Here is a 26,612-nt window from a genome sequence, read left to right as displayed (position 1 = left end):
TAGTCTCCTTTACTGGATTTTCATTTCGTTATGCCTGCAAAACATGAGTGTCCTACCCTAGTCTATACCTTATTTCTTTTCCCTTTATGCCATTTCTTTTAATGCTCTCAGCAGCTCCCATGGATACAATTATCATTTCTATGCTAATGATTCTCAGATCCACTAATCCTTCCTTAATATATCTGATGATATTCAGTCTTGTATCTACAACTGCCTGTTAAATATCTTGAACTGGATGTTCCATAGACATCTAAAACTTAATATATCTAAACTAAATCCAAATCCTTTCCCCTTTCAAGTTTCTCTGTTACTGTTAAGATTGCCATCATCCTCTCACTTCCTCAGGATCATAACCTAAGTATTACTCCTTATTCTCTCTCACCCTCCATATTCAGACTATTGTCTGTTGTTTTCACTATTTTAAGAAAATGTATTAACTTGTGTAAAACTTAAATAGAAAAAAATATTCATGCACATAGCAAAATATAAGAGGATTCAAAATATGAAACAATTTCCATTTCAAGAAAGTGTATAATAAACACTGAATAATATATAACAATATGACAATGTTCTGTCAGTCTTGTCTTTGCTTCCTTGTAGTTTTCTTTTGTTCTCTGTGTTCACTTTTTACTTTATTCTTTTTCCCCCTTTTCTCTCCCCCACTTCTTTTAAGCAGGCTACAGTATATTTATACAGACACACACTACATACACATATATGCATATATGTGTATTTATTCATAGATATCTATAATGATATACATATGTAGATTTATATATGTAAAGTTATACCACACTTATTTGTCTTTTGTTTCTCTGAAGGTTTCATCTTTTTTATAGGTTTAAATCTCCATATTTTTCTAAATCCACCAACTTATCATTACCTACATCACAGCAATATTCCAATCTTATATTATCTAGTTGTTTTAAATATATTAAAACTATATTAATATGGCTGATATATGCAGTTTTCCTATTTTTCTCCTTTGATTGAATCTATTTTAACTTTAATGATTACCACTCCTACTTTTTTCCTAATAAATTCTACTCCTGATCATTATTATTGTCTTTGTGTATTTCTTGTTTCCTATCTCTTTTGACTCCTTTACTTCTATCTGCCACCTTACCTTGCTATTATTTAACTTACCCCCCCCAAGATTCCTCCCTTATCCTCTCCCCCCATCCTTTCCACCCAACTTTTCCCTTCCTCTTTATCCTACTTCTTTCTTTTTCTTTCTTTCTTTTTTTTTTTTTTTTTTTTTTTTTTTTTTATTATAGCTTTTTATTTACAAGATATATGCATGGGTAATTTTTCAGTATTGAGCCTTTCAAAACCTTCTGTTTCAACTTTTCCCCTCCTTCCCCCTACCCTCTCCCCTAAATGACAGAGAAATCAATACATGTTAAATACAATACACACACACACACACACATATATGTATACAGTTATTTTGCTGCACAAAAAAAATTGGACTTAGAAATAAGGTAAAATTAACCTGAGAAGGAAATCAAAAATGCAAGCAGACAAAAACAGGAGTGGAAATGTTATGTTGTGATCCACATTCAGTTCCCACAGTCCTCTCTCTTGGTGCAGGTGGTTCTCCTCAACACAAGACCATCTGAACTGGTTCAAATCATCTCACTGTTGAAAAGAGCCACTTCTATCAGAATTAAATCATCATATAATCTTGCTGTTGCTGTGTACAATGATTTCCTGGTTCTGCTCATTTCACTTAGCATCAATTCATGTAAATATTTCCAGGACATTCTGAAATCTTCCCTGCTGGTCATTTCTTACAGAACAATAATATTCTATTCCATAACATTCATATACCACAATTTATTCAGTCATTCTCCAATTGATGGGCATCCTTTCAATTTCCAGTTTCTAGCCACAACAAAAAGGGCTGTCACAAGCATTTTTGCACATACAGGTCTTTCCCTTCTTTAAGATCTCTTTGGGATATAAGCCCAGTAGTAACACTGCCAGATCAAAGTATCCCATTTCTTTTAATCCAGATGTTTTACCTATTCTAACATCTTTAAAATATACTCTCCTCTCTCCTTATACTGCTGGAATGGTCCTCCTCTCATCAGACAGTACCGTACTGGTTGGTTTGCTCGCCACAGATATCTCCCCATTGCAGTCCCTTCTCCAATCAGCCTGTAAAGTGATTTTTCTAAATCACATATATAACCATGTCAGTCCCCTCTCTATTCAGTAAACTCCAGTAGCTTTTTGTCACCTCTAGGATTCAATATAAAATTTTCTCTTTAGCACTTTAACGCCTTTAATAACCCTGTTACCCTCCTTCACCCTTCCTTCCCATCCATTTTTTCCTTAAATCTTACATATGTCCCACAAACTCTTTGTTTCAGTGATGATGGGCTTCTTGCTTGTTTCTTGAATAAGACAGTCCATTTTTAGCTCTGAATATTTTCATTGATTGATCGCCATGTTTGGAATGTCTCTCTCTTCATTCCTACCTCCTGATTTTCTTGGTTTCCTTCAAGTTCCAGCTAAAATCTTCTATAGAAATGTCTTTTTCTAAACTTCTTAATTCTAGTGCCTTCCCGTTCTCGATTATTTCATGTTCATCCTATATGGTTTTTGTAGATTGTTCTTTATTAGATTGTGATCTTCTTGAAGACTGGAATTATTCTTTCTTTATAACATCAGCATTGAAACACAGTGCCCAGGGTCACACAACTAATGTCTTAAGTCTGGATTTTGAACTCAGGTCTTCCTGACTCCAGGCCCAGTGTCCTATTCACTGAGCCATCCAAATGCCTTGTACTTAATAGGATTCCAAATTATTTCTTACAATTTTGTTGTGATTTCACCTTTGTTTTCTCTTTAGGCAATTTTATTTTTGGCCCTTTTTAATTGGGTTGACTGATGCTTTATTAGCTTTACTAATCTTTTCAAAGAACTATCTTTTAGTTTTACTTTTCATTAGTTTTTCCATTTTATCTGTACCTTCAGTAGTTTTTACTATACTATTCTGCTTCTATTAAGTTTATTTGCAGGCTTTCATTGAAAAAAGCACATTTTATTTATTAATTCATCTCTTGTTTTGTAATTGTATATTGTTAGAGAATATGTTTTACTTCCTGAGGACTACTTTAATACTTTTGGTGTGTTATTTCATCTTCATTATTTACTTTTACATTTTGATGATTTGTTCTTAGGTACATTTGTTTAAGATTGCTGTTAGGTCTCCATTTGGATCTGTGTCCATTGTTTCTGCTTCCTTACTTGATTGCAATTTTTATTGTAGAGCATATGCTTACTATTTCTGACATTTTTTGTTTTTATAATAATGTCTGTGATTTAATACATGGTCAAATTTTGTAAAATTTCAGTGTTTAGCAAAGAAATATGTAAGCTCTAACAGATCCATTTAGAAGATATTAATTTTTTAGCACTACTTTGTTCATCAGTTCAATTCTCTTTTTGCTTTTTTATATTTATGTTAAAATTTGTCCAAAACTGAGATGTTTGTATTGTTTACCTTATGTCAGATACTTTGCTAAAATTATTTTATTTAATCCTCACAATAACCCTAACACATAGATACTTTTAGTATCCCTATTTTGTAGATCAGAAAACTGAAACAAACAGGGATTAAGTAATTTACCACAGCTATTAAGTTTCTGGGGGGGAGGGGGGGGAAGATTTGAACCCAGGTCTTTTCTCTTAAGCCATGCAGGAACATCCTGCTGTGTATGTATCTTTTTCCTCATGGGAATCCATCAGGCCCTCTGGCTCATCAGGTTGTAGAGTCATTTTTCTTTGTTTTTGCCTCATTTATTCATAGATAGCTGTATTCATTAGAGGATCTGAAAACCATATTCTCTTCTGTTATTACTACATTCTCTGATGGTTTACCTTTTTATGCTTTAACTTGGGTCTTTAACTGAGTTTTCTTCCTCCTGATATCTGGTCATTAGCTCACTAATGACTCCTTCCTTTTTGATGGAAGTTTCCTCAGGGGTTGGATCTCATAGCTATCTCAACCTCCTTTCACCCAGGGGAATTTATTTTTACTAACATCAGTATCTGAGCTACACTGCATATATCTTCTTCCTTTTCAGACCCAGTATAATCATACACACATGTTAGCATGTTCTTCCATTCTCTGGCAGAGCATTGTTGCAGTAAAAAGCATTGCCCCTTTCCCCCTCTCTTCCCCCCCCACCCCCCCCATCTCCTAGGCAGAGCAAACTTCTGGCTTTTAGCCTTTTGTAATAGAGTTAGGTACAAGGCAGAGTTGGAATTCTCTTTTTAAGTCCTTATGTCTGTTTGTATATTCCTGTGTGAGAACGTAGTTTCTGAGGTGGGAAGGTGTAGAGGACCGCAGAAATTGGGGAAGCAAAGATACTTACAGCAGGATGCTCAGTTATCAAGTTAGCTTTTTCTACTGTTGATGAATTGAGACATCTAGGCAGTACAGTGGACCAAAGTCAGGCAGGATAACTCCTGTCCATGAGTTCAAATTTGACCTCAGACTTTTACTAGCTGTATGACCCTTCAACTTAATTTGCTTCAGTTTTCTCATCTGTAAATGAGTTGGAGAAGGAAAATCACTTTTGCAAAAACAAAACAAAACAAAAACAAATGGGGTCATGAAGACATGACTGACCAAAAATAACAATGATTAGTTCATTGAGTTTTTCTATCTTCCTTAGGTTTTTTGGGATTGTAGACCTTAAAGATAGTTAAAAGAATTGCCTTATCTTTTGCATATGATTCCTTATTTGAAGAGATTTGAGAGGGCATAAAGATCTGAGGAAGTCTCTAGTCTTCCACTTTGTTCTGGTTACCTGGAAATCTTCTTGTTTTTCAAAAATACATGGAAATGCTTCATAGGAGAGGCCCCTTTATAATTCATTGTTCATATTTTTAAGCTTTTATATTTGTTTTAAAATCACTAACTTTCTTTTCCCATTATATTTACTATCTCTTTCTTGTAAAAAAAAATTTTTTTTTAATTTGCTTGTAACCATAAAAATGGTAGCTTTTATTTTAAAAATTAAATTTTTTTTATTTTGAACTTAAGTATCTCTCTGCATGAGCATTTTTATATACCATGGTAGAACACAAAAATATTTGCATGTAATTTTGAATATATTTTATACCATTTGCATCTTAAAATAGTATATAGTAAATTTGACATGTTGCTTTTAAAACTACCCTGTTTGCATTTCCTTCTCTTCTGAGCATTAGAAAAAAGGTTGATGGTTCTCTTATTTTGGCATCTTAATTGTTTGTTTCACTTCTCTCTCCATCCCCTAATTTAGGGAAAAAAACACCTTTGTACAAATAAGCATAGTTAAGGAGGAAAAATCTGTATAGTGACCATGTCTAAAAACATATATGTATTTCTTCATCTTAAAATCATCAACTCTTAAGAAGTTTGTCATAGAGCCTCTGGAGATGTGCTTTATCATTGCTTTGGGCAACATTCTTCAGTCAGTTGAGTTTTTTGTTTTTTTTATTTTATTTTTATTTTTGTTATTTTAAAAATTTCTCCTGGTTCTATTCATTTTGCTGTATTCAATATATCTCAGGATTCTCTGAAGTTCTCTTGTCATTTCTTGTGACTCCAAATCCCATTGAAATATGACAATTTGTACAACAATTCCCCAGATTATGGAAACCCTGATAGTTTCCAGTTATTTGCATTTCCTTTTTTCCTTTTAATATTTCTTTAAGGGTCAAAAAAAAATTTTTTTTGTTTGCTATTCCCTCTTAATATTATCTATTCTCTTAACGCATCTCCCTCTTTTCCCAGTTTCCCTTTTTAGTTAGTTTATTTATACACCAAACTTTGAGGGGCGGGGGTGTCTGTGCCTATTTTTACCACTCAATTGGCCATTGCTCCATGAATACTTTTCTCATATACCTCAATTATTAGAAATAAACTCCATTTCTTTCTTCCTCTTTTTTATACTTGTGTTCCTTTTACCTTGTCTTTACTTTAAAATAAAAAACAAAATTCTAATCAGAATCCATTCACACTTAAATCTTCTCTTTTTCTTAATCAATTCTCTGTTTCCTTTAAATATATACAATTATTAAGGGTAGTTGTCAAGGTACACTTTCTTCTCTTGTTAGAATGCTAGTATTGCATATTATGTAGCTCTTTCCAGTTACTCAAATAAATTTACCTTTCTAGGATTTTTGTTGATTACATTTCAGAATTTCTATGTAGTCCTACCTTTTTATCAGAAATGCTTGAAACTGAAACTTCTCTATCCCTTAAAGGTCCATTTTCCCCATTATAGGGGTAGCTCTCAGCCTTCATCTTTTGGAATATTGCATTCCTTTTTTAAAATTTTTTAATTAAAATTTTATAAATTTTTTTGACAGTATGAATGCATGAGTAATTTTTTTTATAACATTATCCCTTGTATTCATTTTTCCAAATTTTCCCCTCCCTCCCTCTACTCCCTCCCCTAGATGACAGGCAATCCCATACATTTTACATGTATTACAGTATAACCTAGATACAATATATGTGTGTAAATCCAATTTTCTTGTTGCACGTTAAGTATTAGATTCCGAAGGTATAAGTAACCTGGGTAGATAGACAATAATGCTAACAATTTACATTCACTTCCCAGTGTTCCTTCTCTGGGTATAGTTGTTTCTGTCCATTGATCAACTGGAAGTGAGTTGGATTTTCTTTATGTTGAAGATAACCACTTCCATCAGAATACCTCTTCATACAGCATTGTTGTTGAAGTGTATAGTGATCTTCTGGTTCTGTTCATTTCACTCAGCATCAGTTTATGTAAGTCTCTCCAAACCTTTCTGAATTCATCCTGCTGGTCATTTCTTACAGAGCAATAATATGGAATATTGCATTCTAAGATTTCTTCTTGGTTATAATAAAAGTTACTAGGTCTTGTTTGATTCTGACCACAATTTCTTGGTACCTAAACTCTTGAATATTTGTAGCATTTTTTCTTTGATGTGGAAATTCAGAAATTTCTGGGATTTATCTTTTGGAAGTTTTTTTTTTTTTTTCAGGAAGTTATAGTTTCTTTCCATTGTCACTTTGCCCTCAGGTTCTAACAGATTCAGTTTTCATTTTGATATGGAAATTTCATATGAAACTATATTTAAAATGTATATGCTATTTCAAATTGCTTGCTGTCTTGGTGAGGGGGAGGTTAAAAGCAGAAGAGAGAAAAAAGTTTGGCACTCAAAATTTTGCCAGAATGAATGTTGAAAACTATCTTTACATGTAATCAGAAAAATGAAATACTCTTGAAATTAAGACATATGGGTTACAGGCTCCTTATTATATTTCTGGGGTAGTCTTAACCAACTAGCTCTTTTCAACTTGTTTTCCAAGTGACTTTTTTCCCTACCAAATGCTTTACATCCCCCCCCCCCGCCCCCCCCGCCCCCCCCCCCCCCCCCCCCCCCCCGCAGTTGTTTCTTGATTTGTCATGGAATCATTAAATCTGTTTGGTCCATTATGATTTTTAAGGAAGCTGTTAAGTAAAGTTTACTACTTTATCTAAGTACTTAAGTTTCTTATATTCTCAAGAAGTTTTATTCTATTTTTTCAAAACTTTTAATTTCTTTTTGTGTGGGACAGTAGCAATCACAAAAACAATCATGCTCTCAAATGTAAGAAAAAAGCAAAGAGGAGTTTATTATGATCTTGTAAGAAAGGGCATCTCCCATCAGACAAGCTGTTTATTAGTAAAAAGAGTGCAAAACATAAACTGCAAAACGCAAGATTAAATAGACCAGAAGCTCCACTCCTCCTCCCTCACTCCCTCCTCCCTTCCCCCTGACTTTTTCTCCCATTTGTGGGTGAGCCCAGGCTTACATCGTAAGCCCAGAAAGCTGTTCCTGGAACAAAAGAATACAAGTCAATAATAATAAATTCAATTTAAATTTCCTTATAGAACTGCTATACAAGCAGATATCTCCAGATGAGAGGATTCAAAGAAGTACTTAAATGCTAATTAAGAGGTGGTGGGAAATCAGAGAGGAATGTTCATTCTAAATAACCTGAAGCTTTTTAGCTATAGTTCAAATTGTTATTATAAAGTGTCAAGTCATAATTAGGTCATATTCCCATGAGAGGGTCTTCATTCAGATAATGCTACATAATTTCTTCAATATATATTCATATAGTCCTTGTGGAAAAATCTATTTTTTCTTCTGAATCTCTGTTTAGAGAGTTATTCTTTCTGGTTGGATTTTACTGTACCTTTCTGTTATAATTATTTGGTTTTCACCTTTTTCAGCATTAGTTGGGGGGATATGGGGCACTGTGGCAGGATCAGGCTCCACCTCCTGATAGATTTTTGAATGGACTGTTTGGGTCTTATTTGATCTCAATCTTGGTTTATCCTATGCTAAACTTTCACTTCCTAGAGTTGGGATCCCCCTCCCTAGATCCTTCAGATTCAAATTACTGGATCTTCAGTTTTTTCTTTAACATCTCAGAACTGAATGCTAGGGAATTAGGAGTCCATGGCCCTGCACTGTCTTGCACTGATTGTTGTTACTCTTGGTGTAGGATCTGATTTCCATACTCTGAGGAGTTGTCTCTGTCTCTGAGCTTTCAGTCTACTTCTGGTCTGGTTGTTTGGGAGACTCCCAGATTGTTTACCTCTTCTGTTTCTTATTTTGAGCTTCTTAGAGATTATCATGTGTTTTGATGCAATTTTTGGGTTTTTCAGGATTGGAAATATGGGAGCTGGACAGTCTGCTTGCTTTCACTGAACTATCTTGGCAAGAAGTCCAATAAATCATAAGATAGCTATCAATTTAAAGGATATGTTCTACATATAGTTAAATATTTGCTATTTAAATATAATTGTGTTCTCCCCTCACTTTCCCTGCCCTCCCCCACTCCAACTTGGATTCTGCTTTAAATTTTTGTTAACATCTCAGATAGTTAACTTTTTGCTGTAAAAGTAAAAATAGAGCCTTTTTTTTTGGGGGGGGGGCTACATAGACTTAACTTGCTAACTGATTTTCTCAAGATATGTGTTTTGATGTATTTAGCTTTATTAGCATTTAGTTTATTTTCTGAAATGGAATTATATAAAGTAGGAGTGGAATATTGAAAAATATCAATCAGGGTGATCACAAAGGCAAAATAATTTCATTCCGTTTTGGTTTTTTTAATAGAGAGATGCTCTTTAAGTCCAAATCTAAGTTTCTCATGTTTCACTTGTAAACTTGGCATTAAGGTGAAGGGCCAGCTGACTAAAGACAAGTTTTGAGGCTCTTTTCATTTTGCTGATTGTGGTAACTTTTGCACTGGTTAGATTGCTTTAAGAAATAATAAGATGCATTTACTTTTGTGCATTGCTAGTGTTCGTTCTCATTTGGTATTGATGTTGAATTTTTACTCTGCTTTTGACCTTGCCTCTTGTCTTACTAACAAAATCAGTCATCTGTTTTAAGCTCCCTTATTGTTTCTCCTCCACACTTTAAATCCTCTCTACATCTCTTCTTTAGAGAGGCAGCGTGGTGTAGTGGAAAGAGCACTGGATTTGGAGTCAGGAGAGACCTGGGTTTGAATTCTACCTCCAGTACTTACTGTGTGACCATGGGTAAGTCACTTAAATTTCCTCACCTATAAAATGGGGATAGTCGTTTTTATTTCATAATATTATTGTAAAGATCAGATAAGGTAATATGTGTAAAGTTCTTGCAGACCTTAACACACTAGAAGGTCGAGGCATGTCAATTGACAAAAAATTTTATTACTTTGAAATAAAAATTTTCATCCTACTATTTGTTTTCTTTCAGGTTAAAAAATGTAATGTTATCAGTTGACATAGCTTGGTCCTGCGAGATATTCTTAAATTCATATTCTTCTGGTGTTAAAAGTGCTATATAAATGTTGAGGTTATGGTGATGGTAATGGTAGTACTAATAAGAGTTGAAGTATTTTGTTCTCAGTGGGTAAGGTGCTAAGGCCTTTCTGCCTATCTTTACCTTAGAACAAATTGTAAGTCCCTTAGAGAAACAGGGAATTTTAACCTCATTCTGCCTTTCATTCTATCTTTAAAACCAGCAACAATTTTCAGTCCACTGTCACCAGAGTAGTAGAAGTCACTATTACTTATCAGAGAAGATATCACCATTGGCCACTAGTTCTGTTTTTGCTGACGGTGATTGATATTAGAGGCTTCCTTAATAACTGGCCTTCTTGGCTGTCATTGCCTTCAGTTATTTGGGTCCTCATACCAGCCCTTTTAGAATTGTGATGCTGCCCCTATCCTAGACCACTTGAAATTAGTGGGCAGAGTTTTATGGGTTTTTTTCATTTAATTTATTTTATAGTACTATTTTCCCCCTCCCTCTATTGCCCCTTTAAAATCAGAATTTTGTCCATGTGATTGGATTTCCTAACATGAATCTTATCCTAGTCTTCTCTCAGAAATTCTGCTCATTCCAATCCTGCCTGTTGCCTTATTGCCCTGTCCTATCCCATACTCCTTGAAATTACTTTTATTTATATTCTTTTTCTTTATTTTGTGGGTTTTAAATAAACCTTCCAGTCCAATAAAAATATACAGAATCCTCTCCATTCTTTTAGTTTAAATATTTTCATTTGAAACATCTTGTTCCTAGTTGTTCTTTAAAAAAATTCTTTATCTTTATTTCTTAAAGAATATTCCAGAATCTAATCTTCTACTCATGAGTTTTGCTCTTATGCATTTATTCCATCATCCTCATATGTAGCATAGTTTCTGAGCTTTTCTTTCTATCTTAGCCTATTTTCTTTTGTTATAGGATTTAAGATAATGGTATTTTGACATAATTGGTCTCCTTTGTAATCTTGTATATTTCATTTTTATATTTAGAAATATTTTTTAGAGAATGGGTCCATAGATTTTTATTGCATTGCCAAAGGAATAAAGGGACAAAAGTTAAAAAAAAAAAAAAAAGATTAAGAATACTGTTAAAGTATGATTGCAGATTTCCCTTATATTGCTTTTTTCCCCATATATATCATTACTGTTATATCTTATTCTTCTCACTTTTTTTGATCGGTACAGACAAGCTGTGCCATAAAAAGTTGTTATCTTGATATTATTCTTTTGTATTCAGTGTTTGGTAGATATACTAAAGGTGGATAAAACAAATACTTTTTGAAATTGAATGGGATGTTGATGAATTGGGATATAAAATGATTTTATATAGATTTACTCTTGAATATCATGAAGGATAAGTAATACAAGATAACAGAATGACATTTGCCTCCTCCTGCTTATATGGGTTTAATTTCTTCTAAATCTCTTAAAAACTTCATTTTTTGAAGATCATAAGTGTTTGGTATTGTTTTAATGATAAGAAAATTTTTGTGTTATTCTTATTGATATTTTATTTTATTTATTTTTTTTTTAGTTTTTATTTTTTTTTTTTTTATAATTATAACATTTTTTTGACAGTACATATGCATGGGTAATTTTTTACAACATTATCCCTTGCACTTACTTCTATTCAGATTTTTTCCCTTCCTCCCCCAACCCCCTCCCCCAGATGGCAAGCAGTCTTATATATGTTAAATATATTACAGTATATTCTAGATACAATATATGTGTGTAGAACCGAATTTTTTTTTTTTTGAACAGGAAGAATTGGATTCAGAAGGTAAAAATAACAGTTTACACTCATTTCCCAGTGTTCCTTTTCTGGATGTAGCTGGTTCTGTCCATCATTAATCAATTGGAATTGGATTAGCTCTTCTCTATGTTGAAGAAATCCACTTCCATCAGCATACATCCTCGTACAGTATCATTGTTGAAGTGTATAATGATCTTCTGGTTCTGCTTGTTTCACTCAGCATCAGTTGATGTAAGTCTCTCCAAGCCTCTCTGTATTTCTCCTGTTGGTCATTTCTTATAGAACAATAATATTCCATAACATTCATATACCATAGTTTACCCAACCATTCTCCAATTGATGGACATCCATTCATCTTCCAGCTTCTAGCCACTATGAAAAGGGCTGCCACAAACATTTTGGCACATACCGTCCCTTTCCCTTCTTTAGTAGTTCCTTGGGGTATAAGCCCAGTAGTAGTATGGCTGGGTCAAAGGGTATGCACATTTTGATAACTTTTTGGGCATAATTCCAGATTGCTCTCCAGAATGGTTGGATTCTTTCACAACTCTACCAACAATGCATCAGTGTCCCAGTTTTCCCACAGCCCCTCCAACATTCATCGTTATTTGTTCCTGTCATCTTAGCCAATATGACAGGTTTGTAATGATACCTCAGAGTTGTCTTAATTTGCATTTCTCTGATCAATAGTGATTTGGAACACTCTTTCATATGAGTGGAAATAGTTTTAATTTCATCATCTGAAAATTGTCTGTTCATATCCTTTGACCATTTATCAATTGGAGAATGGCTTGATTTCTTATAAATTAAAGTCAATTCTCTGTATATTTTGGAGATGAGGCCTTTATCAGAACCTTTAACTGTAAAAATTTTTTCCCAATTTGTTACTTCCCTTCTAATCTTGTTTGCATTAGTTTTGTTTGTGCAGAAACTTTTTAATTTGTTGTAATCAAAATGTTCTATTTTGTGATCAATAATGGTCTCTAGTTCTCCCTTGGACACAAACTCCTTCCTCCTCCACAAGTCTGAGAGGTAAACCATCCCATGTTCCTCCAATTTATTTATGATTTCGTTCTTTATGCCTAAATCTTGGACCCATTTTGATCTTATCTTAGTATGTGGTGTTAAATGTGGGTCCATGCCTAGTTTCTGCCATACTAATTTCCAGTTTTCCCAGCAGTTTTTGTCAAATAATGAATTCTTATCCCAAAATTTGGGATCTTTGGGTTTGTCAAAGATTAGATTGCTATTTTTATTCACTATCTTGCCCTGTGAACCTAACCTATGCCACTGATCAACTAGTCTATTTCTTAGCCAATACCAAATGGTTTTGGTGACTGTTGCTTTATAATATAGCTTTAAATCAGGTACACTTAGACCACCTTCCTCTGACTTTTTTTTCATTAGTTCCCTTGCAATTCTCGACCTTTTATTCTTCCATATGAATTTTGTTGTTATTTTTTCTAGGTCATTAAAATAGTTTCTTGGGAGTCTGATTGGTATAGCACTAAATAAATAGATTAGTTTGGGGAGTATTGTCATCTTTATTATATTCGCTCGGCCTATCCAAGAACACTGAATGTCTTTCCAATTATTTAAATCTGACTTTATTTTTGTGGCAAGTGTTTTGTAATTTTGCTCATATAATTCCTGACTCTCCTTTGGTAGATATATTCCCAAATATTTGATACTATCGACTGTTATTTTGAATGGAATTTCTCTTTGTATCTCTTGCTGTTGGATTGTGTTGGTAATGTATAAAAATCCTGAGGATTTATGTGGATTTATTTTGTATCCTGCGACTTTGCTAAAATTCTGAATTATTTCTAACAGCTGGTCTTTCCTTAGGAAGATCAATCATGGAATACTCCCCACCCCCATATAATCCTTTCAGGGCAAAGACAAAGTTTTATTTATCATCCAGAGATTCCAAAGCAGCCTGGACTGGAGTCTGGAAGACCTGCCTGAAATCTGCCCTCAAAAGCCTCATAACTGAGTGACTCCTGGTAATCTGTTGCAGGGACCTGCTTCTTCAGCTTCCTGTCTTGTAAAAGAGAAGATCCGATATGACAATATTATAACTAAATGGGGAGGAACTGAAAAGGAAGGCACTATGCTCTTAGGTTGGGGAGAGTTCTGAGTGACTAGCTGGGTCATGACTGTTCTGAGCAGTTGGCAGGTTCTTGTTTGGGTACTGGTTAGGCTCTGCTAATAAACCAAACCTAGGGCTGCCCTTGAGGAATTACATACAGTCCATGAGAGGAGGGAGCCCTGTACCTGCCTAGGTTATCCAGGGTCAGAGCTTTCCAAGAAGGGTTATAGAGATACAAAAGAGACTTTTGGGAGTTACCCACTATTTGGGTTAATTAAGCACCCACTAAGTAAATAAACTTTTGACCTAATGGTTGTCTTAGAATTAACAATGCAGAAACTCATTTTTCAAAAATTGCCTACTTTTAACAAAGGTGTTTTAAAGATAATTTGTTTTATTTCATCTATATGAATCCAAAATGACATCAAAAACAAATCTTTTGCCATTTTACAAAATTGTTGTTTTTGGAATTTCTATTCCATAGAAATACTATTCATTTACGCTGGGATTAAAAGACAAGATCTCTGCAATTAAAAATTTGTTTGAAGTTAAATATGTTAGTTATTTTTTAAACAATGGTCATTTTTATTTTTGCAACTAATTTATTATTTTTTCCAAGTCCTGCTGATTATTGTCTTTCATTTTCAAAGAGCATCAAAATAACATCACTTTACAATATGTCTGATTGTAGCTGATCAGATCAATACAAGCTCAGAATGCTCTGCCACGGGTAGGACACAAATAGTTCCTATGAACTATAGGGGGTGGACCCTCTAACTTTGAGCATCTTGTATTTCTTTTGAGCTAATTCACTTCTGCTTTGCTTATAGAGCACAGCACTTTATCTGATAAGGACAACACACTATGTTGGGTAATCCTGTCTCAACTTGTCTCATGTCATACAATCAGTTGTAAAGTTCGTAAGAGAGACCTTTATGATGTCCTTGTACCTTTATTCTGACCATCTTGTGAATACTCGCCCTGTGGGATTTCTCCATAAAATAGTCTTTTTGTCATTTGAACAGTGTGGTCAGCCCAACAAAATTGGGCAGCTTTCAGAGATTTGGTGGTTGACACTGCCTTTGACTCATCTAGGGACAGAACACTTGGAATATCAAGAGTAGTTTGATGAAAATGATGACAAAATTCAGAAAATGAAAGACGAAAACTCCACTAGGTGTATCAGCAGGATAGTCCATCCGTTTCTAAGAAGGTAGCATTCAGTTCCATCAAGTATAATTGAAACTTAGAGAAGTACAGGATATTTTGCTCAGGTTCAAGGCAGATGAAATTGAGTTTTATGCTGATAGTAATAATCTAAAGCATTTTTATGATGCATTGAAGGCTATGTATGGGCCATCAAAAGTATTTCCTCCTCATGTACTTTCATAAGCACTAGTTTTACCATTTTTATTCCAAAAACTTGGTTTTTTTCTTTTATTGATAATAGTTGAAAATGGGAGACTATTATAACTTATTTCCCACGACTGTTATCTATATAAATCAAAACAGTTTTCAAGAGGAAAAGTTAAAAGTCATTTCAAATAAAAGATATCTATATCTATGGTATCTTAATTCTTAACTAGGATTAAGAAAATCATTTATGTAATTAATGTATTAATCCCAAAATATTTTGTTCCACAATTTAATATTTTAAGTTACTTTCATACCAAAATACATAATGAAAGTATCAGTGTTACATATGCCCTGTTAAATTTTCTTTAGAAAAAAACTGGTAGATTATCTCAACATTATATGCAAAGGGGGCAGCTAGGTGGAATAGTGGTACTCTATGAGCACCAGCCCTGAAGTCAGGAGTACCTGAGTTGAAATCTGGCCTCAGACACTGAACACTTCCTAACTGGCACCCTGGGCACGTCACTTAATTCCAGTTGCCTCAGTTAAAAAAAAAATATATATATATATGCAAAAAATGAGATATACTAAAGTATAAGAAGTTGTAAAGTTAACTGATATATTTGCAACATATCTTTGCAGAAGAGTGAAAATATTCAGTATAGAATATACTGAAGCATATAGATGAGAAGATTTATGGCTAGAATGAAATTTTTGGAAGCTCTTATAAATTTTCCATAATTCAGGTATCTCTCATCATACTAATTTTCATTTCTAAAATACTTTTATGCCCTCAGTCACTGTCATTGTCATCTTCATCATTACAAGTTATTCAAGGGGACTTAAATGATTAAATATCATATTCTTATACAGTTTAGTTATCATATAGCCAAATTTCCCTGAAGAAAGTAGGCCAAAGAAAAAAAATCACAAATTTACTTAGACTTGGAGGACTGACTAGAAAGACTTGATCTTTTAAGCGTAGATTTACATACAACAAAGCCACATTTGTATCAATGTTGATGATTAACACACATACATTTTGCTTTCTGACATCACATCCATTCGGTTGCCTTAGAGTCAGGTATCCAGAGAGCAGTATTTTTATCACTGGGAATTGTTCCACTCTCAGGAGTAAATCAGTAGCACTTATTTATGTGATGGATCCATTATGATTTCTCAATAGTAATGGCAACATAACTAGTAAATTATTTATTTGATATCTTGATAGTCCAGCCTCATTCCATAGGTATTCCTTTTCTTGATGGAAATAATAGTGATATTTTCCTGGGAAATCATCTTAGGAGCATAGTGGGAAAAAATAACATTTAAAAATTATGTTTACCTTTATAATTAAATGAAAATGCAATCTATATAAATATAACATTAATTTAAGGTGTGCTATAGGTGAAATAACACTATGAACTAGAGCTCATAGTCTCCAGTTACATCTCAGACTCTAGAGTTATAACTGCAGTAAATTGTTCTAAAGAGATTACAATCTTTGGAATAGATTATAAGAGTGACTTTATGGAATTGCCTGAAGTTAATTTTTGGATCATTTAGAACATTAATGAAACAACACTATTACCAATGGGAGAAGAATGGTTTTTGAACTTGGTAGAAGCAAACCATTTCAATTATACAACCACAATATAGCAAGCATTTTTATAGCATCAACTATGTGCTAGATGCTGATCTCACAACAGCTCTGGGAAGTAATGCTATGATTATCCCCATTTTACAATTGAAGAATGTGAGGCAAACAGGTTATGTGACTTGACCAGGGTCACAGAACTAGTAACAAAGGTCGGTTTTTGAACTCAAATCTTCCTGCTTAGATTTTGAATTGAAAAGGATTCATTCTAGAGGCCAGACTTCCCATTATACAGATGAGGAGAAAAATAGAAAGATTATATGATTTAATCTACATAGAAAATGGCTATCACAATTTGAACTTTGGTCCTTTGATTCTTTACACTGCAACATGCTGCTTCATTATATTATTAATCTAGAACTATTTTAGTTACAATAGATTGAAGTTTTACAAACCTCAAATCACTTAATTTTTATAGCAGGCAGGCCCTAATAGATGGACTTTGTAGATTTCAGTATTTGAACTAAGAATTTATATGCTAATAGCAGTTGGAAGTTAATTAATGCTTTAGAAGCAAGTCAATATTGTATAAATATATTTTAAGTAGTGTCTCACCTACTGAAATAGTTGAGTTGCCAAGACAAGGTAAGTTACTTCCAGTTAATTATTTACCAAAGATGCTGAGATACAGATTTTAAAATATTTTACAAACTTATGTTTAATTGTCTTATGTAATTTTTCAAATTCCAAGAGGTGCCTTCCTTTCAATTTTAATGAATGAAAATCTTCGTACATGAATCACTGACCAACTATATTTCAGGCAATGTGCTGTAAGCACTAAAATTACAAATAAAGATGTGGATTATCATCTAACATGATGGTAAGAAGGTCTAGTCTTAGAGGATCCTTTTCTGAGTAGAAAAGAGAGAGCAAGGCATATGGCAAGATGCTTGGGGTGGGTATTTGCCTTTGATGCTTAGATATTTGCATGGAAATGAGGCAGAATAACATGCCTAGGGTAACAGCTCTTAAGAGTCTGGGGCTGAATTTGAACTCGCAAAGTCATGACTTTGGATCTAGTATGCATCATATCACCACCTAATGGCATGAGGAACAGCAAGTGAAAACTATGATAGAGTGTAATATTCATAAACAAAATAAAGAAATCAGAATCACTGGATTACAGAGAACTTGAAGATTAAGATGTGATATGACTTAAAAATGTTAAGAAGTGTTCTGATTATGAAACTTATCTTGCTTTGAAAGCCAAGTAGAGGCTCTTACATTTGATTCTGGAGATAATAGAGCCACTGGAGTTTAAGCATAATATGGTCACATTGATGTTCTGGGAAAATCTATTTCAGCTGAGAAGGGGATAGATTAGAATGGGGATAAGACTTTTGTAATAGGGTTAAAATACAGTTGCAATATAGTAGCAAGCTGTTGTAGTAGGCAAAGTACAGGTGATGAGGGCCCTCATCACAGTTTCAGAGGATAGAAGGAAACACATAATGTTAGGATTCTTTTTTTTTTTTTTTTTTTTAATAGCTTTTTATTTACAAGATATATGCATGGGTAATTTTACAACACTGACAATTAATTGCCAAGCCTTTTGTTCCAATTCTTTTCCCTCCTTCCCCCTCCCCTGCAGATGGCAGGTTGACCAATACATGTTACATATGTTAAAGTATAAATTAAATACAATATATGTATACATGTCCAAACAGTTGTTTTACTGGATAAAAGGAATCGGACTTTGAAATAGTGTACAGTTAGCCTGTGAAGGAAATAAAAAATGCAGGCGGACAAAAATAAGGGGTATTGGGAATTCTATGTAGTGGTTCATAGTCTTCTCCAAGAGTTCTTTTGCTGGGTGTAGCTGGTTCAGTTCATTACTGCTCTGTTGGAACTGATTTGGTTCATCTTATTGTTGAAGATGACCATGTCCATCAGAATTGATCCTCATACAGTATTATTGTTGAAGTATTTAATGATCTCTTGGTCCTGCTCATTTCACTCAGCATTAGTTCATATAAGTCTCTCCAGGCCTTTCTGAAATCATCCTGTTGGTCATTTCTTACAGAACAATAATATTCCATAATATTCATATACCACAATTTGTTCAGCCATTCTCCAATTGATGGGCATCCACTCAGTTTCTAGTTTCTGGCCACTACAAAGAGAGCTGCCACAAACATTCTTGCACATACAGGTCCCTTTCCTTTCTTTAAGATCTCTTTGGGATATAAGCCCAGTAGTAACACTGCTGGGTCAAAGGGTATTCAGAGTTTGATAACTTTTTGAGCATAGTTCCAAATCATTCTCCAGATATATTCACAATTCCACCAACAATGTATCAGTGTCCTTGTTTATCCCCATCCCCTCCAACATTCTGCATTATCTTTCCCTGTCATTCTAGCCAATCTGACAGGTGTGGTATCTCAGAGTTATCTTAATTTGCATTTCTCTGACTAATAATGACTTGGAGTATCTTTTCATATGGCTAGAAATAGTTTCAATTTCTTCATCTGAGAATTGTCTGTTCATGTCCTTTGACTATTTATCAATTGGAGAATGGCTTGATTTCTTATAAATTAGAGTCAGTTCTCTATATGTTTTGGAAATGAGGTCTTTATCAGAACCTTGGACTGTAAAAATGTTTTCCCAGTTTATTGCTTCCCTTCTAATCTTATCTGCATTAGTTTTGTTTGTATAAAAATGTTAGGATTCTTACAAGGTACTTATACTTAGTTCACACCTTTAAAGGAGTTCATACCTTTAAAGGAGTTCGCTCATTGGTCCACACATTTGACTTCACACCTTTAGTGTGATTTTTCTAAAATAGAGAGCATATAAAAGGAAAAGTTCACTGGAATGAGATTTAGAGCCAGGATTCATTGGGGAGATTTGCAAGTCCAGGAGATTCACAAGTCTAAAGGAAAAGCCTACTCATGGACTTCCAGGAGATTCACAACTAGGATTGACTTCACAGGGCAGAAACCCAGAATCCCACACTCTTGGAGATTCAGAGCCAAGATTCATTCCATCTTCCACGTTTGTGCTGGCCGGAGACATTCATACAAAAGCTCTCGGGAGCCAAAAAGAGAGATAGGCCTCTACTAAAGCTAACCAGACCCCAGGAAAAGATTCAGGATTTTGAAGGACACAATAAAGGATCTGAACTTTAACTATTGGCTGCATTTTGGGATTATTGAACTGAACTGAAAGGAAAGCTGCCTCCAGAAGCTCCCCAAGAAATCTGCTCCAGAGAATGATGACAATTTAGAGAAGAGAACATTACATTTTGGCACCCAACGTGGGGCCATTACAATATAAGAAATATGGTGTAAAGGGATAATGGACAGAACTTGAGTGTAAATTCAGTATTGGATGTGAGAGAGTGAATAGTTGGGGATGCCTCATGTTTTTTAAGCCTGGGTAACTTGGAGTATGGTAGTGTGCTTGACAGGAATGGGCAAATTTTAAAAAAGAGGAGGTTTCAGTTTAAGAGAGGAGAGTTCAGTTTTAGATATATTAACTTTTAGATTTGAGACATCTTGAAGGCTGTTGGAGAAGTGAAGCTGGAGGTTGAGAGAGAGGATTGACAACTTTTTAAATATTAAAAAAAAAAACAACCTTTTAATATATGCTGAATTATGGGAACCTGCTTAGAGGGAGTACTGAAGCTACTTCGACCCTTGATGCACAATGTTTTGTGCAATGTGGTGATTGGGGATTGTCTACTGTCCATGCCCTGATCATGCTTGCAAAAATAAATGTATTATCAATAAGGCTGTATAGCATAATAAATTAGAGCTCTTAAAAGCTGGCCACAACAAATATACTATATGTTTTCCATTTGCCACAATTATTTGTTTTGTATAATTTGCTATTGGATGGACAAAATTTTGTCACATTTTAATATTTTGCATCAAAAATTGTGTTGCATTGGATGTTTTACATACTTTTTTTTGATATTACCTCGGTTTTATTTTGTAAAATAAAAGTCTTCTTTAAACTATCTTATTTCCTTCTAATTAAAAGAACTTATTTTAATAGTTGATATATTGATACATGTAGTAGTGCTTTCAACTTATAACACCTCTAATCCTGGTATTCATTAAGGAACTATTTTTAAAAATTATTTAATAGCAATTTTTCCTTAGCAAATGCTAACCTAAAATTCATGATCACTATAATGGAGATCCTATTTTTTTTTCAATTATATATTATATATATTCAATTCAATATTTTCAATTCAATTAGAAAGATAGTTCTCAGCATTCATTTTTTAAGATTTTGAATTCCAGATTTTTTTTTCTCCCTCCTTTTAGTTCCCCTCTCCCCATGACAGCAAACAATCTGATATGGGCTATACATGTGTAATCCTTTTAAACATATTTCCATATTAATCAAGTTGTGAAAGAAAAGTTAGAACAAAAGGGAAAAACCACGAGAAAAAAAATGCAATCCCCATCCCCTTCAAAAAAAAAAAAAAAGTGAAAATAGTATGCTTCTATTCACATGCAGATTCCATAGTTTTCTCTGGATAAGATGGCATTTTCTATCCCAAGATTATTGGAATTGTCTTGGATCATTGTATTGCTGAAAGAACTGAGTAATTGTAGTTGATCAGTATATAATCTTGCTGTGTTACTGTATATGATGGTTTAACATAACTTTATATGAAAAGTCTGTTTTCTAAATCTAACTGATTATAGCCCAAAATCCATTTTTACTTGAGTTTAAATCATGGAAGTGAGCACATATTTTTCTCCACTTCTTGAATATATTTTTTAACCTTATGTTAAATGTGGTGTTATACTATTCCATTTCATTTTGGGAATTTCCTTAATTCAGAAACAATTCTTCTATGCATGTCATCATATTTATCAGTTCATCATTACCTCATTGGAGACAAGGTATCTAGGTTCACTGGAAGTAAAAAATTCCTCAAATATTTTTTAGTGAATTATTTTATAATCTGATGAAGATACTCAGAACTTCTCAACTATTTTGGCATAATCTTGGAAATTATGTGTCATCTGGAAAAAAATTATCTTTTTTCAATCCTTATCACTCATTATCTTGCCCATGATACATATTTTTTCCCTTAATAGTGGCAAATTATGTGTGAGATCTTGCTTTTTTTCTAACTTCAAGAAACCTGGTCTTGCTATAGAACTTGCTATTTTTAATCAATAACAAAACTTTCAGCTTGCCAGGACTCTCTGAGGGACTTGACTCATTTGTTTATTTGTTTTAACCAGTTGGACTGTTTTGCAGCAATAGTTTATCAGTACTTGGTATTGTTTTGGTTTTGACTTTTTTTTGGGGGGGGGTTGTTGTGACTCATCCTATTATTATGGGCTTGAATGATCTTTGAAATTGAATGATCTTTTGAATTTTTTACACCACTAGTTGCTTTGATAGCTCTCTCTCTTTTTAAATAATAGATTTTTCATTTTCAAAATATATGCAAAAATAGTTTTCAACATTCACCCTTGCAGAATTTTCTCCCTCCTTTCCTCTATCCTTTCCCTTAGACAGCAAATAATCCAGTATATGTTAAACATGTGCAATTTTTCTATACATATTTCTGCATAAGCTATTTCTTAATAGGCATTCAAATATACTTCAAAAGCTATAACTTTTGCACATTGTCTTGAGTCAGTATCCATTCTTAAAAACAACACAAGAAATGTGTATATGATTTGGAATCCAGAAACCAACAGATAAGAGAACTAATTAAAATTTGAGAAAACACTTCAGTTTATCTAGATGGTTACATATTATATATACACATAATTATTACTGTCACAAAATGAAACTAGATCAAAATTATTGCTTGTCTCAACAGTTTTACATGCTACTGCATAGACTTTTAATATCTTTCTTTCTAAATCTTCCTTTTTTCCCAACATCTAATTGTTTAATTCAGTTAGTGGCTCTACCATTTTCCTATTTACCCATATACTTAAGTCATATTTTACTCCCTTCTCTCCTCATACATAATCTAGTCAGTCACTAAGTGTTATTGTTTCTATTTCTACTATATCTCCCACGAATTTCATCTTTATGATTTCACTATTACCTTCATTCCTTATTTTCTTTTTAGCTGGACTACTGAAATAGTTTTCTAACAAGCTTTCCAATTTGAGTGTCTTCTGTCTTCAATCACATATTGCTACCAGATTAACCTTTTGATAATACTCATCTTGTCATATCAGATTAGAGAATCATTATAGTCCTTTCCAGCTGTAAGACTTGTGGTTGTATTCATTTTCTACAAAAACTCTTCCAAGTAGATCATTTAATAAAGACCACATCTGTTAGTCTGGCACTCAAGATCTTCTATAATTGGGCTGTGTTGCGCGTTTAGGTCCAATTCACTCTATGCTACCCTCTTGAGTCTACTTTTACAGTATATCAAAGAAAATTATCTTTGTCAAATGAAGAGTAAAATAAATATTGTGAAAGAGTAGCCAGGTTTACTTAAGTTAAATTATAAACTAGGATTTATTAGCTGTGTTCTATGTGACAGGCACTGCACTAGGCATTGGTGATATTTAAAGAGTAAAGCCATTTCTCTGACAAAGAGCTTATGTTATAATTGGGCAACAATGCATGCATAGGCAGAAATATACATGCATATTATATATATATGCATATGTGAATGTGAATATACACATATACAAATATATATATATATATTATGTATGTATATACATATATATATAAAATGAATAATTGCAGATATATGCAGAATAGTTAAATACAAAGTAATTTGGGAGGTCTTAACATATTTTCTCCTTTTCCAGTAAATTTCCGATGGCTTCTTATTTCCTCCAGGATCAAATACAAAATTTTCTTTTACATTTTGGCATTTAAGACCTATCATAACCTAGCCCTGTGCTACCTTTCCAGTCTTCTTATATCTTGCTCCCCAGTGTTTACTTTTTGATCGACTGATAATGGTCTTTTCACTGTTCCATAAACAAGGTTTATCATCTCTTAGCTCTAGATATTCTGATTGTCCCCCATGCTTGGAATGCTATTTTTCCACTGCTCCAATTGCTGACCTCTCTGGCTTCCTTTAAATCCCAACTAAAATCCCACCTTCTATAGGAAGCCTTCCCCAACTCCTCTTAACTCCTTATTTTAATTTTTAAAAAATATTTTCCCCCAGTTATATTTTTAAAAAAAATTATATTTGTTTTAAAAATTTTTGAGTTATAGGTTCCCTCTCCTGTCTCCACCCACAATTAAGAAACCACATGTGAAATTATGCAAAACATTTCTATAAATGCTAAATTGTGAAAGAAAACAGATTTCCCACCCTAATGAAAATAAAAATGGGGGAAAAAAGAGAAAAGTTAAAAAGAAAGACAGAGGGAGGGAGAGAAAGAGAATGCTTTAATCTGTTTTTAGACACAATCATTTCCTTCTCTGGATATGGATAGGATTTTTTATAAGTTCTTCAGAATAGTCATGGATGATTATACTACTGAGAATGGCAAAGTCACTTACAGCTGATCATCCTAAAACATTGCTATTATTTTGTATACAGTATGTTTCACTTTGCTTGAGTTCATGGAAGACTTTCCAGGTTTTTTGTTTTTTTTTTTGTTTTTTTCTCTGAGAGCATCCTGACCATAATTTTTCATAGAACAATAATATTTTTCAATTGATGGGCGTCTTCTTGATGAAGTTTAGGTTTTGGGGTTCCCTTTGGTCAGGGAACCAAAATATGATGATGTCTACATTTTGGGTTGTTAGGGAACCAAATGATGAGATTAGATTCAGGGAACCAAAATGAAACGAGTGTTCCTTGTGATCAGGGAGTTAAATGATGAGGTCTAGTGGCAGGTTCAGGGTTTTAGAGAACCATATGGAAAGGTTTGGCTCCCCTATACCCCTTTGGGATTTGGCACATGGGTAGGGAGTTTTGGGAACCCCGCTTCTGGTTGTGCAGAGATTCTTTGTTAAGTAATTTATGAACCTAAAAACCTAGATTGATTTTAAAATAAGGTTTATTATAGGGATTGGGAAGTAAAGTTTAGAGAAATCTCGACAGAGAGACAAAGTCTCGTTAGGGAAATAGGTGAGGGAAATAAAGAGAGGGTAGCACTGGAAGAGAATATTATTCCAGTGGGCAGAGGTTTCCTTGGCATGCCATGCATGTTAGGACTTCTGCAAAGAGAGGGTTTTAGATTGGCTCTTGTATAAGTCATGGCTACAAGCTGGGAGTTGCTCTTGATGGGGTGAGGTACATAGTAGATCTTCAGTTGAATAAGGTTGGAATTCTTTAGCTCAGGACTTAACCAGCCCCACCTAGATAAACCACTTTATCTGATTCACTGGGGTAGTCTCTCATTAGGCAGGGTTGAAGTAGATTTTCTCCTTCTAGGAGCTTCAAGTGCTTTACCCAAAGTTCATTCAAAGCTCATTCCCAAAGTCAGAGAGAAAGAGAAAGCTTTGGGGCTCCCCTTGTCACTCTAAATTTCCAATTTTTTTTCCCCTGAGAAAGAGAGCTGCTATAAATATTTTTTGGTAGATAAGTCCTCCGAATCTCATTTGATATTCATACCAAGTAATGGTGCTGTTATAACAAAGGATATGCATGAATTTATACCCCTTTGGGCACTGATCATTTATCTATTGGGACGAGGCTCTTATTTTTTATAAATTTGACTGCCCCATATGTTTGAAAAATGAAAATTTATCAGAGACTTGCTTCAAAGGTTTTTTTTTTTTTTAATAATTACTAAAGTGTATTTTCCCCTATTTATTTTCTCTTTCTTTTCACTCTGTCCCTCCTAAAAAGTGTTTAAGTAATGACCACTTTCTCCCCCAGTATGTCTTTTTTTTTTTTTTTTTTTTTGGTTACCCTTCCATCCTTCCCCTCCTATTTTCCTGCAGGGGAAGATAGATTTCTATACCCCCAGGGCATATGTATGTTATATCCTTTTTGAACTTGAATTAATTTCAATGCCTTCCCTCTATTATTATTTCCTTTTTAGCTTGTTTGTTATATTTCCTTGTAATCTCTTCCTATTAGATTTGTAAGCCCCTTGAGGGTAGGGACTGTCTACTTCTTTTTGTGCTTAGCATGGTGCCTGACACATAGTAGACAATACTTGTTTGCTGACTGATTAAAGTACTTGAGTAGCAGGTGGGAGGGTAAGAAAGACTTGTAGAAGATGGTCTCTGAACTATATCAGAGGTATTCAGGGATGTGTAGAGAAAATGCATTCCAGTCATGTAGCTAGCCAATACAAAATGGAATGACATACATGAAGACAGGGAGAAGGCCTGCTTAATTAGGCTAAAAAAAATAGGTTGGAGCCAGGTTATAAATAGCTTTAAAAGTTAAATGGAAGTTTTAAACACAATAGGAAACCATTGAACTTGATTAAGAGACACATAGTCACATCTGTTGGTCAAAAACTAGGAGATAAGAAATTTCTTTTCATTTACTATTACTATTATTGGTAAAGTTTAGCAGTTGTAACTCTGATTATGTAACAGATTTTTTAAAATTTAAAAGTGAATTTTTTGAACCTTATCAGGTTTTTTAAAAAAACTTAAGACAAATACAAAGTAGGAAAAAAATTTACATATGCACAGCAGAACATTAGAGAGTATTCTAAAATATAAAGTAATTTCTTTCAAGAAAACCTTTATAGTAAATCTAAATATTGTGTTCAAAGCTGTCCATCTTTTCTTTGCTTCCTTATAGGTTTTTATTTTGTTCAAAATGATTTTTAGAGGGGCAGCTAGGTGGCACAGTGGATAGAACACCATCCCTGAAGGCAGGAGGACCTGAGTTCAAAGCTGGTCTCAGACACTGAATACTTCCTAGCTGTGTGACCCTCGGACAAGTCATTTAACCTCAATTCCTCAGATATATCTATATCTATATCTATTTATCACTTAGTCACATAT

At 33.8% G+C, this 26,612-nt stretch overlaps 1 protein-coding gene across 5 annotated transcripts in view; it reads left to right on the top strand.

Moving 5' to 3' along the window:
* The window catches only part of WWP1 (WW domain containing E3 ubiquitin protein ligase 1), a 155,285-nt gene that overhangs the window by 21,758 nt on the left and 106,915 nt on the right, over positions 1 to 26,612 (top strand). For 4 of the 5 annotated variants that reach the window (XM_074270174.1, XM_074270166.1, XM_074270193.1 and 1 more), the window contains exon 2: positions 9,502 to 9,596. The exons of the other annotated variant lie outside the window; for it this stretch is intronic. The gene's annotated coding sequence lies outside the window, so the exon portion shown is untranslated. The remainder of the gene's footprint in view (positions 1 to 9,501; positions 9,597 to 26,612) is intronic. 5 annotated transcript variants of the gene reach the window in all.

The sequence above is a fragment of the Sminthopsis crassicaudata genome, chromosome 1 (assembly GCF_048593235.1).
Source record: "Sminthopsis crassicaudata isolate SCR6 chromosome 1, ASM4859323v1, whole genome shotgun sequence".
NCBI lineage: Eukaryota > Metazoa > Chordata > Mammalia > Dasyuromorphia > Dasyuridae > Sminthopsis > Sminthopsis crassicaudata.
Note: the sequence above shows the minus strand (reverse complement) of the source record. Positions and strands in the feature narration are given on the sequence as shown.